Below are 19,689 nucleotides of genomic sequence, written 5' to 3'. Positions count from 1 at the left end.
TGCTGTCATTTTGAATTTTGCTTGGTGCACCCACCTTAACACATTAATACATTTCTCAGCTACATACACCATCCCTTTAATCAGCTCCCCCAAAGTCTTTATGGTAGCCCAAAAGTAACCAATCAAATACATTTTCTTCCTTTGAAAGCTATAGTAACAATGTCTGGTGGAAATAGGACTTTACTTGACCATGTCTTGTCATATTTATCTTGTGAAACAAAGGTAATATGAGCTCCTGTATCCGCTAATAAGTTAATGGTTTTCTCTTCAATCATAACTTCAATATATGGATCAGCAATATGTTCTCTTTCTTTCTGCCTTCACCTCTCACTCCCAAAATGAATTCCTTGCATTCATCATGTTTATCTTCCTCAGTGTCCTCACATTCTTCACTGACTATACAACACACATTGCTATTCTTACCACCTCTACACATTCTGAAAAAGGGACAATTCTTCCACAATTTTTACATTGTTAGCCCTGAGCTGGACAATTCTTAAAGCAGACACATGAGCTGGTAAACCACATCTGTAACAATGTACTTTTTGTGATTGGTGTAGTAGCATAACTGATCTGTCCATTCCTCTAGCTTTCTTGTTTTCTGATGAAGATTAAGGGACAGATTTACTAATTACAGATCCAGAGACGGTAACTTTGGCAAATGATTCTTCCAATAGCTTTGCATCCTCACAAGACCCTTCAATACTTTTAGCTATATGTATAACTTTGTCCAAAGAAAGGTTTTACATGCAAACTGTTCTTGTGCCTTCTTTGAACTACAGCTCTCCACCTGTTTATATCTAATTAAATTCAAAGCTATCAAATTCACACTTAGCTAATAGAATTTTTTATAGAATTTTCAACGCTGTGACATATATGTCAATACTCTTTTCTGTTTCTGTACTCTGTGTCCTACTATATTTTATGTTTTAGAGAAATGCTTATCTAATTGTGCCACAGCTGTATCAAATTCAGCAAGACCTTCTTCACCTGTAAGTTTATACTTAGGTAGATGATTGTATACACTGTGGCCCTCAACTCCCAAATAATAATACATTGAACTTTTTTTTTCTTCTGAGTCTGAACTTCTGTGCATCAATTGCACCTAGATATGCTTTAAAGGATCTTAACCATAAATTCCACTCCAAAGGTGGTCCGCCAGGATCCTATGAAAAAGGAGCAGAAGGTGGAGCTCCCTCACCTTACGTTTAGTTACTGTTGATCCTAAATTAGCCAGTTAAATGATCCTCTTCATGAAAACATAAGAAAGGAACCAACTTATCCCTGTGAACTAACATTCCACCATCAACAGATAGTTCATCTGCATCCCTCCTCAGACAAATTTCTCTTTTTTGTCACCCTGATTTTGCAAGCGAAACCACTTCTCTAAGAATTTGATCAGCATCAACAGCCTTGATTCATTCATTCTCTTCTCCAACCTCAGTGTCATGAGGGGGGTCATGGACTTACTATGGAGGATAGTTATGACGATTGTCTATGGTGTGTACATAGTGCCCCGGGACTGGAGGCGTCACAGAAGGATTGAAGGAGGATCACATCGGAAGCCAAGAGGAATGCAAACCTGAAAGCGCCACGGGAACCAGACCACAGAGAGAGTGATGGTAAATAAGAGGGAACCAAGATACCAGGGGCCACCGTCAACCTGAGGCACCCCCCACACACATTCCCAGAGGAGCGTGGCTCGCTCAGGTACGTGACCGGCTCCTGGGTAAGGGGGAGGTGGGAAAGGGAACCCGGCAGGACAGGAGCTGCTACTCGCTTCTCCGAACCCGAGCGGTTAGACTCTGAAGTAGCGAGTCAGGGTGGTGAGCTACAAGAAGTATTGGAGTTGTAACAGAACTACACTTCTCATACCCTAGATTTCTGTTTATTTGGTCTTATTTGACTCTCATTTGCTGGTATAACTGGTGTTCAAGAGTAATTCCCCATACCCTGACCCAAATTGTTTTTTTTTTTAAAGACCTGGGGACGGAAGCACTTTAAAGAAAATGAGCATATGGTGAAGAATCCTTCACTTGGGCACTGACCCTATATTGAGGAACATTCCAAATAATACACTTACCTGATGCCTTATTGTTATTTTGAGGGGCATATTCCAAGGCAATGGTCCTGACGTCCAACCAAGCTAGAAGAAAGAGGAAAGAAGGAGGAAACAATTAACTATGAAAAAAAAGAAAAATAAATGACTATGTGGAGAATACAACTCATATCAAGAAAAGAACCAACATAGAGTATTGTGATAATTCCTGCTTACCTGGACACTGAGCCACAGAACACTCCTCTACCTCACCTTTCCATTCATAATCATCCATATCCTCAATTGGTACTCTAGAAAAACAATCTGCCCTAGAAATTTTCCCACCCAGAATATATTCCACTGTAAAATTAAACTCCGACAATCTTGCAATTCTTTAAGTCACACTCTTAAGTTTCCTTCCTGACAATATGTCCACTAAGGGACGATGATCTGATCTGTCTTTTACACAAATGGCCTTCCCCAAGGTACAACTTGAATTTCTCTACACTTCAAACACATGCCAGTAATTCTTTCTCAAAAACTGAATACTTCCTCTCCACCTGGCATAATGTTCTATAGGGAAAACCTATAGTGTTCGCATGTGCCCCTTTGACCTGGGACAAAAGTGACCCCAATCCATATTCACATGCATCTACAGTGACAACAGATTTAATCCCTTCAATAATTCAACACACTTAACACTACATCACCACATTTCTCCCCTTTTTTTAAAAACAACTTTAAACTTATATTAAATGACATATTAAACACTACTTAGCCCTTTTCCCCCTTTATTTCACAACATTAATTTTAAACCCACTTATGACACAACATCACCCATAGCACCCCCACCCACTGATTTGCTGAAAATAAAAATGATAGAGATAACTATGTACAAGGAACATCATGCATAGTAAACTTGCAATTTTATATATTTGACAAAATCCTGTAGTTTTCTAGGTGCAAACCTACTGTGAGTACTTCTTCTTACAGAATTGTCATCTTTCTTCAAATTTGAATCAATATTTACTTTTTCAAATATGACTGTATTCATCAGGAATTAAAGCAACTTGGGAAGAGCTCCAATAATTGCTATCTGACAATTTCACAGAATTTCTCCGTAACTCACACACCTATGCTGGGTCTTTAGACTTTGCCCACTAAAATGGGATTTTGGCACATACCCAAGCTCCTACAAGTTACACAGTCTTTTATTCTTTGCAGTATTTAATCTATCAGAATTAACCTGATTAGATTTTCCCTCAACTATTTTCCACAACTCAAAAACATCTTCCTTTGAGAAGAGCTTACTCATCCAAAAAAGACAAAGGTCTATGGCAGGTTTTCTCCCTCTCATTAATTCAAAGTTCTCCCAGTAACACTGTGTGGAATTGCGGAAGTGCGGATGTGGTGTGTTAATTGCTTTACTTACATCTATGTTACTTCTACATGTAGATTTTATACATCCAACAAAAATAATAATGAAGTGTTACAGTTTACCATTGTGTTGGACCTGGCCCTTTATGCAGGTTCATCCTTAGACTTTTTGCCTCCTGCCTCCTATTTTTTCTGCTCTCTTGCTGTTGGCTCTAGGACTCTGAGCACTTTACCACTGCTGATGAGTGCTAATGTGCAGGTGCTCTCATTTCTAAAGTTCGTATGATTGGCTTACACCTAATTGGCAAATGTAATTTACTTGTAAGTCCCTTGTACAGTGGTATTCCTATACCCAGGGCCTGTAAATTAAATGCTACAAGTGGGTCGGCAGTGCTGCCTGTGCCACCCACAGAAGTAGCCTTTCAAACCTGTCTCAAGCCTGCTAGCTCAGGGCCTGCATGCGCAGGTTTCGGCCACAGGGACCTGGCATCTAAATTTACTTGCCAGGCCCAGAACTCCCCTTTTTACTACATGTAAATCACCCCTAAGGTAGGCTAGCCCTGTGGGCAGGGTGCTAAGCATGTAGAAGGCAGGACAAGTGCCTGGTTTTGTGGCCTTTCCTGGTAGTGACAAACAGCCTATTTGGTTTCTCACTGCTGTGAGTGCTGCCTTCTCATAGAATTGCATTGGAAATGGCCTGCCTTATGTGTAGGGGGTATTGACTGATTTATGATGTGTAGCATAGGCATGTTTGGTATGGTTTTAATGGTAGTGCGAAAATCTGCTTACTGGTGTAGGTGTTTTATTACCATTACAGAAATGCAACTTCTAGATAGTGAGCATTTCTCTGTGCTTATGACTCTGGTGTTTTGCAGCTTCACTCCAATCCACGTCTGGGACAGAGTGACAGCTGGGCTCTGTGCATACGTTTCAGACAGCCTATACACTGGGAGGGTGGAGGTATCACAGAGGTGCATCTACATTTTGAATGGTGTTCCTGGGTTGAGAGAAGGGGAGGAGGGGCATACTTACATCTGTAAAGGCTGTGCCTTGGCCTCACACAAAGGGCTTGTTTATCCCCAACTGATGTCTGGAGCCTGTCCTGGAGGAGAGATTGGAAACTCCTAAAACCAGTTGTAACTTGTTGGAACCGCACACTAGAACACAGAAACATGCTTTCAGAGTGCTGCTGGAGAGACTCACTAGGAACCGCCTTGGACTGCTGCTGCTGTGCTGACCTGTGACCTGCTGGGTCACTAGGAGGAACTGCCACTGTCTGCATCCCCTTTGTGCTGGCCTGTTGCTGGGCCCTGCCACTCTGTGCTCCACCTTGGTGTCCCCAGAGGCTGGGTGCTGTGGCCCCTGCCTTCTGCAGTGTGGGAAACCTCATGTTTTGGTTTTAAGCGATTGGAGAGCGCTTCTCTTCATGCCCAACAGCACCTTGAGAGTGTCTCTTCTTTTACAAATATCTTGCCTTGAGAGCACGTTGCCGTCAGAAAAAACCCCGCCGTGAGCCAGACATTTAAAAGAACCAGAGCGTGTTGAAAGCGCGCCATGTCCTGTGCCTTTGGGGCATCACAGAGTGAAGACTGGAGTGACCGCCCCCAGGGCACCAACAGGCACTGACTTTGGTCTGATCACCGCTGCGGCCCAGTCAGGCTGCATTAGACTCGCGCACCAGATCGAGTGCGGGCAAGCCAGTTGGGACGAGCCAGTAGCTGTGATGACAGATGGGGAGGAGGCTTCATCAGAGGCCCCCGCTCCACCGAGGCCCCAGTGAGTTACTGCAAGGACAGACGGGAAGGAAGCCTTATCGGAAGGTCATCAAAGACTTCCCCTGCTAACATCTGGACTCTCTGCTGAGGCTCCTGCCAAGTGGTGTTCTATCCAGTCCCTGAGCCCTTGAAAGGTGAAGTTGGCAGACAAGAGCTAAAAATCCATGCACAGACCGCTGTGCTGGGAAATTTTTGATGCACCATCTGCAACACTGCTGATAAACAATGTACCGCCGGCCTCGTGGCTAAAATAAAAGCTCATCCTGCATTGCGGCTGGGAGATCGACGCATCGCGGCTGGGGAAACAATGCACTACACCCGCTTGTGGCTGCTGATAACGCAAACCCCACGCAGTGCGGTTTTCTAACACAGTGCAACAGGATTTTCCACGCATCGTCCCTGGGCATCAATGTCAACCTGACTCTGTGTGGATCTGAGGTGCCCTGTCTGGAAATCGATGGATCGCTCTCTTGCGAGGGAGAAAAACAATGCATCGCTGACCCGACGGGAGAAGAAACAATGCACGGCCTCCCTTGCGAGGTAGGAATCAACACACACACACTCTTTATTTATGACGCTAACCAGGTGCTTTGTGCAAAAGCATAATTTCCATTGTTTTCTATGGAGTAAGACTCTTATTCTTTTGAAAATTCATATTTTAACATGTGTATGTTGGTTTTTGTCATTTTGGTCTTGTTTGATTTAGATAAATGTTGCCCATTTTTCTAAACTGATGTGGTGTCCATTTTGTAGTGTTTTGATTGTATTACTGTGTGTGTGTTGGTACAAATACTTTACACGTTGCTTCTGAGTTAAGCCTGCCTGCTCATGCCAAGCTACCAAGGGGGTGAGTGGGGGTTAACCAGGTGTGTTTCTCCTCTGCCCTGACTAGAGTAAGGGTCCTTGCTTGAACAGGGGGTAACCTGACTGCCAACCAAAGGTCCCATATCTAACATACACACAATCTGTAGCAGGGACATTTAACTATTGAAAACCTCTGTTGTAGACAAGCTATAGGTATGGCTTATAGTAGTCTCAGGATGGAATTATTGGACAGAGTGTTAAATCATCACTTGAAAACAGATGTGCAACCGCATGAAGTCTGTAACACATGTAGTGACTCAAGAGAAAAAACTCAACTAGCTGGTCATGCACCTGCATACCCTGCCCTCTGTTAGTACCCCTGTTCCCTGGATTCAAACCTAGGTGAGGGTTCAGAGGTATGTGTAAGCACTGATGTGCTGCAATGTTGTGTAAGACACAATAGGCTAATATAATCTTGCAAACAACTTCAGGGGAGTACAACAGAATTCCCCCTGTATGGTCAAGACATCTGAAATGCAACTTTAGGAGTCCAAAAGTACGCTCGGTTATGGCTCGTGTCTGTACGTGTGCTCTTTTGTGCCTCTGCTGAGACAGTGTTTGCATGTCTTTATGGTGTGAGAAGATGAGGGGAGAGTGCATATGCAGCATCACCTGAGGAATGAAAAGTACAGATTTTGGTCCATGTCTCTGTTGCATTTATTAAATTACTAAGGGCCTGATTTAGAGCTTGGTGGAGGGGTTACTCTGTCACATATGTGTCGGACTTCCTGCCTGCCATATTACAAGTTCCATAGATTATAATGGAATTGTAATGCGGCGGACAGGATATCTGTCACATTTGTGACAGAGTAGCCCCCTCCGCCAGTCTCTAAATCAGGCACTAAGATATGAAGTGGTACATGTGTTGTGTAGCCATTTTAGTTATAACTCCATGCACGTTATTTTAGCATACTAGGCCTGCCACTGTGCACTTTAACCTAGATATATTTTATTCAGCTTTGTTTTATGATTCTTACCATAGCCACTTTTGCGGTCTTGTTTTGTTTCTTTCTATCTACCTGTTTTTGCTTAGGGCAGCACTATGTTCTTAAACAAAACATTCTTGTTCACTCTGTGCTTCTTTCAAGGCTGCAGTAAGATAGGTAGCTGGTGAAAGTGGTACGAGTTTTGTCTCTGACATTCATAGAAAAACACACATCCTTACGTAGAGACATTTTCTCAGAACATCAGGTGTTTTATTATAAAAACACTTCCCTGTCCCTTACACGTAGAGGGAGATTCCAGACAGATGACTACAACTGTATGCTGAACGCTTCGCTACAGCTGCTTATTCAGACTTCAGGCCTTTGCTCAGCTATGGGGGATAATGTCTTCCCAGGGGAACCTGAAGAGCAGAATTAGAGCTTATCATGCTGTGCTCTATCATAGCCTAGGTAGGAATTAGTCTATTGACTCTAGTGACAATATGGTAGTGTTATTCCTATGTTTTACTCTCCTTGTCACAATTTTAATCTTGTCATTCTGTGTCGTCCTGGTTATTGTAGTACATGCTTTGCTATCTAAGATGCAGTTTCTTCACTAAAACCTTATTGAAACATATACTGCCTCTGTTTGTCATTGTGTATGTGAGACTAATGTAACTGAGAGAAACGGATGAGACCTGAGTGACCACGGTTTCCCTGAGAAATCAATTATGTCTTGCGCTCGGCTGCCCAATTATCCCTGCCCTTAGGTAGAGATGAGGCACTGCTAGTTAGCCGGAGCAAAACCCGGATTGGGGCGACAGGTGTCACCTGTAGTGGGTCAGACTCAGTCTCCCAAACCACAGGTGATTCTGCCGCTCAAAATCCAGTAGTCTCTTAGAATAATGAGAGCCTACGCAACACATGCCGTGTCTGTTGTCATCATATATGTGTCACAAAAAAGTACATTGTGATGGATGTGTATGAAAACAACTTTAGACATATGCAGACTTCTCTGCATTTTGTTTACTTATCCGGAAGCCACATGTTGCCAAATTCACCAGCTGCCAGCCACCGGGCCAGAGGTCTCCTGCAGAATATGTAGCTGTCATGTGTACTCCCTGGAAACACTGCATGCACATCTGTAAAGTAGCCATTGGCATCACACACACCCTGCACATTGATGGAGTGCTAGCAGTGTCTGTTGAAGATGATCTGAGTATTGTGGCGAGGTGGCTGAAGTGCCACATTAATGCAATCGATTGTACCAATGACACATAAGAAGTGGAATAAGATGTAAAAATCCCTGGCAACCCTTCGCCTTCCTGCCAGTGCATGGGGCATACATATGTACTAATGCACTCTCCTATTTATGCAGCGCAGTACCTGATGCAAGTATTGTGACTGGCTTTCCTGTTATATGGCTACAATGTCACTGGACACCCTCTTGGAATGAGCCATTGGCAAAGAAATGGAGAGCTGTTAGGATCTTGACAGAGGCTGGGATGGCGTGGGAGTGGTAGGTCACATAATCAAGATCCTGTTCACACTCAGAAACCATCTCCAAGATGACATCAAAGGGGAAAATGGAATCTGGAGCTGATATCTTGGCTGGACATTTCAAAGAGGTTAATACTTTGTCTGAAGATCCTCTCTGCTCTCGTCCTCCCCCTCAAATCATTCTGTTGCATGACCCGGGGCGAACCCACAAACACATTCAGGGACATGTTGAAAGGTCTGAAAGGGTTTGTGTGTGGCAGCTCAGAATGTACGCCTGCAGCTAGGCTTCCAGCTGGAGCTGGGTGGGGGGAAGGTAAGCACTGACACAGATGTGTGTGTGTGTGGTGTGTTTGGGAGAAACTTAGGATTCTGATGTTTGTTCATAGATTTAGAGTGGTATATTACATTCATAATTTGACTGATTGTGGAAGCCTTTACATGACCCATAATTGTGCATTACATGTGATACTATAGAGAAGATATTTTATTGCATTTATGATGTTTTTCAAAATTTTTGTTATGTTGCAGTGCTGTGTATTTTTGACAGAATATCTACTTCTACAATACATACCCTACACATCTACATATTTAACTGCCCAGTGCCTACATGTATTTATTTCATATTGTTAGTGATATTATATGCTATTTTGGTTGTAAATCTTGAGATTTTTGTGTTCCGGCCCGAGTGTGGAGATTCCGCCCTGAGTGCGGAAATTCAGCCTGTGTGCAGACGTAAAGAAACTACACATAACTTACCTTTGTGAATACCAAAAGTTATAAACTTAGACTTAAGGTCTAGGTTTACCTTTGTGAATCGGGCCCATATTGAATAATAAAGTAATATAAACTCACAAAAAAGACATAGGCCCTCATTCTGAACATGGCGGTAAACACCGTCGCCCGCTGTGGCGATGGTGAACAGAAGACCGCCATTGGCGGTGAACAGAAACCCGCCATATAATGATGCCAAAAACAGAACCCTTAAAAAATTCTGCTACCTCCAGCCACCGCCAGGGCCCTTGATGGAGGAAAGGCTGCACACCCCATCCCGCCACTGCCAAGCAGACAAACCCCCACCCTCCAAATAATGATGCACAAATCACTGCGGCGGATAGTGGATGTCGAACTACCATTGGCGGTACGGGCCGCCACTGCCAGCAAGTAGACCCAACAGCAAGAAATGCACACATTTGCAATTTTGAAACCCACACACCTGAAACGTATCCATAACAGTATAAAACACAAACATACACACCCCATAATCCTTTGCATTGCCAATACGACAACGGAGACTGACAACACGCATACATAGAATGCAACATCACACAAGTCACACACCCAACCACACAACAGCACCCTCACTAATATCCACACAACATGCCACCCACAACACACACCATGGCACCCCCTAAGCACCCACGCTTCACAGATAGGGAGCTAAGAACAATGGTGGACGAAATAGTCAAGGTCGAGCCACAAATCTTCAGGGTACAGGTCCAGCAGACACCCATCACCAGGAAGATGGAGTTATGGCAGACGATTGTCAACAAGGTCAACGCAGTGGGAAACCATCCACGCACGAGAGAAGACACCCGCAAGAGATGGAATGACCTGCGTGGGAAGGTGAGGTCAAGGGCATCCAGGCACAACATTACGGTCCAGAAGACTGGGGGAGGACCCCCACCTACACCCCGACTACACCGACTATGATGAAAAGGTACAGGCCATCCTGTACCCTGAGGGCCTCACTGGACTCACTGGAGGAATGGACTTGGGTAAATCATCTACAATTACCCCATATCTACCAAGCCTGTAATGCATGCACCACCCCACCCCTCCAACTACCACCAGGACCACTACCCCACCCAGGCCACAATCACTACATCCAGTCAACCTGCATGCCCACAAACACAGCAAGAAGCCCACATCCCTCCCCCTGTGCATAGCCCCTTACCTCTGCAAGGAATCACAATGGCATTACATCGCCCACAATGCGCCTCCACATCCCATGCAAAATGCAATGGCAACCCCACAATAGGTCCCTGTATGGCCCAACAGGGGAATAAACAGCACAAACTAGGGCAGAGCTTTGCATCCTTAATCAAATTAGTACATGTAACATACATGTCCATTCCCCCCCCACAGGCACCACCACCCATGCCACCCTGACGGAAAGTTCAAGGAGTGCCAGTGCCCCACTTTGCCCCACTTGAACACAGAGGCCACACTCAGGGCACTGGAGAGGGAAGTGTGGACAGTGAGGAATACCCTGGCCCGTCACACAGTCCTGGACTGTCACCCTCCAGCAGTCCCACCCAGGACACCACTGACACCCCTACCACCCAGCCACCAACAACAGCTCTGTCCAAACGACCCCACACCAGTGTCCCCAGGCCACAGACTGGTGGAACACAAGCACAGAGGTCAGAGTCTCAACCTACTAACAGGCAGGATGACGATGGCCCCAGTGCAAGTGGTACTGCCAGATCTGTGCAGGGTACACAGGCACATGGGGCTAGGCCCAGTGGGAGGGTATCAGGGGACCAGGGGGAGGCCAAAGGATGGATTCTGCAGTCCAGGAGGTGATCTCGGAGGTCCTGGGAGCATACCACCATACACAAGACAGGATGGGCCAGATCCAGGCCACCCTGGAACAGAGTCAAAGACTGCAGATAGCCCAACATTAGGAGCCATGAAGCAGTAGAAACAACTGAATGCCACCATGGCCACTATTGCAGGGGTTCTGCAGCACCACTACCTAACCACGCCTGGGACCCCCACAAACCTGGAAGCCCCTACCACTGCTCAGGATACAGACCAGCCATCAACATCAACCGCAGCAACTGGACTGGTGGTACTTCCAAAGGACACACAGGAGACCAGCACCCCTACCCGTGCAGCCCAGCACCAGACACTTAAACAGTCCCTCAGACCCAGATATGGCACAGGAACACCTGCCAAGACCAAGGCCCCCACTAAGAAGTGACTCTGACATGGACTGTCTCCCAAGGGTGCCACTGTGCCACCATCCTCATCCCCCAATAGCAACATAACAACTTGCAAGGGACAGATGGGCCTATACCCACTGCCACCAATCGCTGAGCCCATATACCTAGTATGGACATCCACCATTACCCCACTCCCTATCTCTGTAAAGTGCACCAATGCATTAATGACACCAAATAAAACACATGTATACCAATTTGTATGTCCCCTGTCATAATGATGAATCAATTGTAAATGTGAATGCATTTGCCAGTCATAATCAGACCTTTATTGCAGGAATGGCACCCCACACACAACATTGTGTGGAGTAAACATAAATGTACACAATGTTTGTTTCCATGGCACATGGCACCTTATTCTTCAGGTGACAGTGTCAATGACTACAGACCCCACATCCCTGTGGTGAATAAGTCAGAGAGACATCATGCAGTGCAGACAACATCATCATTGAACAGTACCTCAAAGTCACTTGAAGTATAGTTGGATCAGCTGGTTCCTGGAGTGGACATCTTCCCCCTAATCATCATCACCATCACTCTCATCCTCTCTCAGAGGAAGCAGGTCTGGATATACAGCACCCTCCTCCTCTAGTGGGGGATAGCTTTCCTCAGAGCCACGTTGTGCAGCATGCAGCAGGCCACCACTATTCTACATACCTTCTCGGGCCCATAGCACAGGGAACCCCCAGAGAGATGGAGGCAACTGAATCTAGCCTTCAGGAGACCTATAGTGCGCTCTATCACCCTCCTAGTACGTCCATGGGCCTCATTGTAATTCCTCTCTGCATCTGTCCTGGGATTTCTCACAGGTGCCAGGAGCCATTGCATGTTGGGGTAGCCAGAATCACCTGCAAAAGTGTTTGAAGCAGGACTGTAACAAACTACCACTACTTGCAGACAGCCTGGCAGTCAGCTATGTACTGATCCAGTGTCATACACACTCACCTATGAACCATCCTCTCTCCCCTTGTAGTTGATCCATCATGTGTGGTACACTGCTGTTTTTCAGGACAAATGAATCATGGACTGATCCTGGAAACATGGCATTCACATGTGATATGTACTTGTTTTCAGTACACACCAATTGTATGTTCATTAAGTTGAAGTTCTTCCTGTTTCTGTACACCTGTTCATTCACTCTTGGGGGGATGAGAGCTATGTGGGTGCCATTGATGGCACATATCATATGGGGAATGTTAGAAAAGGCATAAAGGTCAGACTTGATGGCAGGGAGTTCAGCCCTTTGGGAAGCTTTATATATGTTTGCAGGTGTACTACAAATGCATCCAGGAATTTGGACAGGATAAGGCTTAACATTGGCTGTGAGAACCTTGACCCATGTCCACTGTCACCTGGAATGAGCCCGTGGCCAAGAAATGGAGTACAGAGAGCACTTGCACTTCAGTAGGAATGGCATGCTGATTCCAATTAGTTGGTCTCAGGACAGGATCCAGTAATGCACATAGCTCATGGATTGTTGTATGATTGAGTGTGTAGGTTACAATGATGTGACGTTCCACCATGATTTCCAAATCAACAAGCAGTCTGTACACAGATGGGGCCCTCCCTCGCCACATGGGTCTGTACCTAGGGGAGGAGAGAACACATTTGAGGGACACACATACACATGCAAACCATGTTGTGTATGAATAACTGCTGTACAATATGTAGTTACACACACAAGCGATGTATGAGGTACAACTGTAGAGACATGTGTGAAGTGATACTTCTGGACTGTTGTGGCGAACAAACACTCATGTGGGCATGCAACTAAGGGGTGGGGTCCATCAGGCCTGAATGGGGCCCATGACCAGGAAATATCTCCGTCGTGCTAGCAAAATGGCAGCCTCCTGCCATCCAGATATGTAGGAGTGGAAGTGACCTAATTCCGCTGGTGTTTGTTGTTATGGCATAAGGCGGTGTCCACCGCCGCGCACCCATTCATTGGTTAACAGGGTTGTCAATGGTGAGCCTGGGCCTATCATGATCGCCGCCGGTGGTGACGGTGCACACCATTGCGGAGCATACGCCATGTCGTCACCCCAAGTTCACTTGACTCCCAGATCCCATGCATGGAAGTACTCTACTGAGTGTGCTGCTATGTCCTGACTCTGGTTACTCAAATAGCACAAGTCACAGGGGAAAGGGCCCCGGCCTTCACCACGGAGGAGCTGGAGAAGCTGGTGGAGGGGGTCCGACCCCTGTATGCCAAGTTATATGGGCGACCAGAGGTACAGGTGAGGAGGCGGGTGACGTGCATGGATGTGTGTGATGGTGGCGGTTGCCTGTCTGCATGTGTGGTCGGTATGCACCTACACAGGCGTAGATTGTGTGGCAAGTACCGTGAGTGAGGTGGTGAAATGATCTTGTGAAGTGTCCGTCCCATAGGGGACATATAGTCAGCGGTATCACATGGCCATATCCTGAATTCTGTTTTTCTTTTCTGTGTGTCCCATACAGGTCAGCACCCATCAGAAGAGGGCACTCTGGCAGGCCATCGCCAGGGAGGTGTGGACCCTGGGGTTCTACAACCGGCAGAGCACCCACTGCAGGAAGCAGTGGGAGGACCTGCGGCGCTGTGCCAGGAAGACCTGCGAGGCCCAGCTAAGGAAGTCCTCCCATCGAGGAAGGGTTGCTCCTCAGGCCGTGACTCCCCTAATGTGCCACATTCTGGCAGTGGTATATCCAGAATTGGATGGGCACTTGAAGGCTGCATAGCAGCCACAAGGGGGTGAGTACCACCACCATGTCATGCATCGTTGATGGATGTCCGAGGGTGCTGTAGTATGTATGCTGTCTGGGGCCAGGAACTCTGACAGGTGTCTACCAGCACTCCTGCCCCCATGGGCACTGAGATGATTAGGGGCAGGTCTGCAGTTCATCAGGTCCTTGTGTCATGTGGGAGAAGAGTTTATGCTAGGGTTGTGGCCACTAGTCAGGGGCATAGGCATGACTATAGTTGTAGGTGCTGTGTGTAGGTCTGTCAGCTGGGTGGGAGGAATTTACAGATATCTCTCAGGTTTTGTCTCCCCACCCCTGTACTCTTGTGTTGTCTGTGTACATCAGCATCATCTGGCGAGGGAGCAGTGGCACCGGCGAGTGGGGATGCAGCAGCCCACGATTCCAAGGAGGCAGAGTCTACCAACGCCAGGGTCACCAGTGGGTTGGAAGGCAAAGGGAGTACCACAGGGAAGGCTACTACCACTGGAGGTAGTGACTCTGATACTTCCTCTGATGGGAGCTCCCTGGTGGTGGCGGACCCTAGTGGGCCCACCCATTCTGTGTCATCTTCCGCCACCCCCATACCATCACCGCCCTCCCAGTTGCTCCCCATCCAGTTGCCCTTGCCCTCTCACCCAGAAGGATGGGCGTCTCCTTCACCCAAGGCACCTCATCTATTGCCCCAGACAGCTGTGCTGCCCTCACGGAGGAGGCTATTGACCTCCTGAGGACCATCTCTGTATGGCAGACAATCATCTTGAATGCCATCCAGGGGCTAGTATCCCAGACGCAGCAATGCAAGGCATACCTGGAAGGCATTCATGGTGCCATGTCTGGCATACAGAGATCCTTTCAGGCTCTGGCCTCCTCTTTGACAGCAGCCAGTGTCCCCCGCCCTCCCTCCAACCACCTCTGCCCCTTCCATCACCCCACTCCCTTCACGCATCCCAAGCACACTTTCAGACAGCCATGCACACACCTCAGCACACAAGAAGCACACCCAGAAATGCAAGCACCACACTTCCCACCACAGGCATACACATAGCCAACATACAAAAGCACACACGACAACATCCACTTCCCCCAGTGTGTCCAGCTCTCCCACCTCCCTGTCTGTCACCTCAACATGCACATCCACAAGCACTGCACCTTGCGTCAGTGTCACCGCAACATCAGACATCCAGTCATCCACCCCAGACACCACACCTGCACTCACCACAACGACATTGACTTACACATGCAGCACACTCACCAGACCTACAGACACCCAGACAACATTCATTTACACTGGCAGCCTGTCTTGTCCCACTGTGTCCACCCCCCTCTCCCAAAACACTCAAACGTTCCCAGACCCCCACCCAACACACATCCACCACACCTCAGCATACTGCACAGGCACCTGCATCCACGTCCAGCATACCTACACCAGTTACTAGCACTCCCTCTACCTCCACTCCCACACCTTCCTCCATTTCCACCCCAACTGCCCCTAAAAAACTTTTCCTGTCCTGTGTTGATCTTTTCAAACCCACTGGCCCACCCTGTCTCGTCTCTAAACATGCTCACCTCCTTGCCCTGTCCACTCCTTCCACATCGAAGTCTGCCCCAGTCCACCCTTCCTATTCCCATGCCCCTTCCCCAGTGAGCAAGAAGCCCTGTGCTGGCCCAGGTCCATCTGCCACCCCCCGGTCCAAGCCTGAGCCCCCACCTTCCAAGAGCAAACATCAAGCCCCCTCCACCTCCCAAATGTAAGCCCAAGCCCCCCCCTCCCAGACGTAAGTCCCCACCCCCACCACCCTCTTCCCCTGTTCCCTGAGGTGCCTGGCTGCCCCATTGATCCCTTTATGGTGGAGTACCATGTGCACATGTGGGAGTCAAGTTTGGGCCATTTGGGGCCTTCAGCCTGTTACAGTTGGACAGCCAATGGCCTTATTTGGACATTGCATTTTTCTTTTCATCATTAAAGTTTGTGGGCCCAGTGTTGCAGTTGGCACACTCTGGAGACGTGGTTCATCGTTTCATTGTGGGGATGTGGTGTGCACATGTGTGTGCTTTGGGCAAGTTGTATTGGCTTTGTGTCAGGTAAGTACCTCTTGTTCTGGTGTGTATAACGTGTGATGGTGTGAGGGGTTGGGTGTGTGACTGTGCCATTTCTTCCCTTGTTTAGTAGGTTGCGGTACTTACTGTCGTTGTCTTCCTGGGCGCTCACGGACGTGGAGTTATATGGCAAGGAGCAGCACTGGCATGATTTCCAATTCTCTCTCCATGTCTTCTTCGGCGTGTTGTGTGTGCCTACGGTGAGTGTTTCCTTTTATCTGGTATGTTTCCACCAGGCTTTGCATGGTGGTGGTTCCCGCCCCGGAACTGATGGTGGTCCTGTGCTTCATTATTTGTTGGGTGGCTGGGGCCATTCTGTCGGCCTGTGGGAGGCCTCTTCCATCAATGTCGGCACTCCTGTGCTGGCAGTAAGTGGTCTGCACTCTGGTTGTTTTTTCATTTGCTTAATTTTTTGGCAGTCCGGACCGCCAGCCTGTTGGCGGTAGTTACCGCCACCGCCGGCGGTGCAGTGTTTCCCACCATGTTCATAATGACCACCTTAGAATTTAACAAATATAAAAAATATCATTAAAAAACAACAAAAACTATTTTTCAAACAGTTCCTACCCAATCTACCTACAACAGGCTCCTAAAATAATACACAGAATAACAAAATAAATAAACTAATTACATAATAAATGACTTAAAAACTAAAAGAAACAATATTACAAACAACAATATTTTTTAAATGTGATATTAAATCCAGCTATTTTAAAAATCAGGAAAAAATAATCATCTTAAATGTGATCCTATATTCAGTGATACAACTCACATCACTATATTGCAGTACAATAAAATCTGATGATATTTTTGACACAAAATTAAGGTTGTTCACCCTGCAATTATAAACTACCTTTTGGGTTCTCTGTAGTTACTGTGCAGGCTCACATTTGCTAGAATTTGCAATGTTAAACCAAGAACACTCCTTTTGAAGCTAGGCACATTAACATTTGCTAATTAAAGTTAGAAATGCCCCCCAGGGAACATTAAAGAACACAGACAGGATGTATTAACAGTCCATTCACAAAAAGCATCTGTAAACTACACACCAACATTTTGCAAACTGATTCTGATTTTGGAAGCAATCTAGGTCAGTGCGCAAAGTTTCTATTCAGAGTTGGTCACAATCCAACATACTACATAAATATTATTAAGATTGATCACATTTGTGACTTACTCTAATTAAAGGGCTTCACAGAAAGGGTGACCTATTAGGGTCAACAAATCACTGTGTCTTTGAACACCATTCAATACTGTAAACTTTTTTGTTTACTGCAGTCCATTTTCTTTTAAGGAAAAAGGGCTGTGTTTTAAAAGTAAAGTTCCTTATTTATCTAAAATAAAAGTTTGCTTAACATTTGGCAGTGGACCATTGGACCCCTGCCTAATGCCAGAAGTTTTTTTAATATTCAAAAAGGGAAGGGAGCCATAGGGACACCTTCCATTTTGTGAATGTGTTATTACCTTTGAGGTATTGGTAATCTTTTAATGGTTTATGACCGGAATTATGCCTGTAAACTACTGAAACATCCGACATTGAACCTCAATTTGGAAGCATGCCCCTTCTAAATTGAGATTCAGTATCCATTTCTACACCAATATTACGATTCAATTAGACTTTATCGTGTTGCAAAATGGCTTTTATAAACACCAAAAAGCCATTTTTCAGCTGCAAAACCTCTAAGTTTGTGAATCCCAAGGTTTGCAACTGAAAAATAGCTTGGTGCATCTGGCCCTCAATCTAGGTTAAGTTTAGTAGATGTTTTGCCAACCTCCAACGTTTTGCAAATTGATTCTGATTTTGGGAAGCAACCTATGTAGAGATAGGTCAGTTTGCAAACTTTCCATTCAGAGTTGTTCACAATTCAACCTGCTACAATAATATTAATAAGATTGGTTATGAATTGCGAATCACTCTGATTAAAGGCCATCACAGGAATGTTGACCTAGTAGGGTCAACAGTAGGAGTGGGTGGTACATTATGTCAAGCGCTGCATGGTTGAGTTTTTTCTCATGCACGGCTCACCAACAGTAAGTTGGCAAGCAACAATTGGCATCTCCAAGTGAGGTTTTCTGGCATTAGGAGGGCACCAGGTGAGATTTTCTCACCACAAACAGTTGCGGGCGGTCACAACCGTTCATGGTGAGAAAGCCGCACCTCGAGTATAAAATCTACTTAAGCAGCAGCATAAACTCCAGCAGAAGCCCCTAATGGTACACCGCATGGTGCCATTCATGCTAATGTTTCAGGGCAGAATAAGCTCCTAGCACTAAAATTCAATGCGAACAGCAACATTTCCTGATTTCGGCCCATTCTCTGAACTCCTCTGAATCTCGCCGAGTTTTCATGTAACTCCACAGAGTTCTGCAGAGTGGAACTCTGTGAGTTCAACCCACCATAGTCAACAGACCACCACGTCTACGATCACCTTTTAATAAAGTTAACTTTTTGTTTGTTAAATGCAACCCATTATCTTAAAGAAACAGGGCTGTATTTAAAAAGTAAAGTTTTTTTTTTTTTTTTTTAAACAATGTTTGTTTAAGACTTGGCGGTGGTGCAGTGGACCACTGCCTACTCCACAGTAAACATTTTTAACATTCAAAATTAGAAGGGTGTGTTATATAGACACCCGTTATAGTAACAAGACTGCTGGATTTTGGGGGGCAGCACCACAGAGCGTCAGGGAAATAGTTTGATCCTACGCTGGCAGTCTAACCCTTCCGTTTCAGCTAGCAACTCATCATCAGTACCAGAGAGTAAAGGTGATTTGTGGCAGCCCTTCGCATGACCTCTAGATTTCTCAGTGAAACAATGGTGGTACAGATCTTACCTCTTTCTCTCAGTCACATATGTCTCATACATACAAAGGGAAAACAGAAACAGGACTAGGTTCAATAAGTTTTATTGAATCAACTGCATTCTATGCAAAAGCCATGCATTGTGAATATAAGGATGATAAAACATAATAAAAGCAAGGCAGTGACAAGGAAAATGAAACATAGGAAAAGTCCCACCATACTGTCACAAGAATGGTTGTAGAATCCCTACCTGCTCTACTAAGATTCTCAACAAGAGCATGGCAGTGTAAGCCCTAATCCGCCCATCAGGCCCCCCAGAAGAAACCTATTGCCCAAACCGGTGATTGTAGGTAAAGAAGAGCTATGTGTTGGTCTACTGAGAATCCTCCCACATGGAGGGAGAGAATGTTTCAGGTCTCAGCAGAAACAGCAACGGCGACGTGCACTATACGATGGCAACTGTTTGGAATTTCCCTCTATAGTGTAAGGGGCAGTGAGGTGTTTTATAATAAAACATGTTTTTGTTTTAGAAAACTGCCCTGACTTGACAACACGTACATTTCTGTGTATGAGAGCTGAGGACATAATAA

This window comes from Pleurodeles waltl, chromosome 5 (genome assembly GCF_031143425.1).
Source record: "Pleurodeles waltl isolate 20211129_DDA chromosome 5, aPleWal1.hap1.20221129, whole genome shotgun sequence".
Lineage (NCBI taxonomy): Eukaryota > Metazoa > Chordata > Amphibia > Caudata > Salamandridae > Pleurodeles > Pleurodeles waltl.
The sequence above is the reverse complement of the archived record's forward strand: the minus strand, read 5'-3'. Positions refer to the sequence as shown.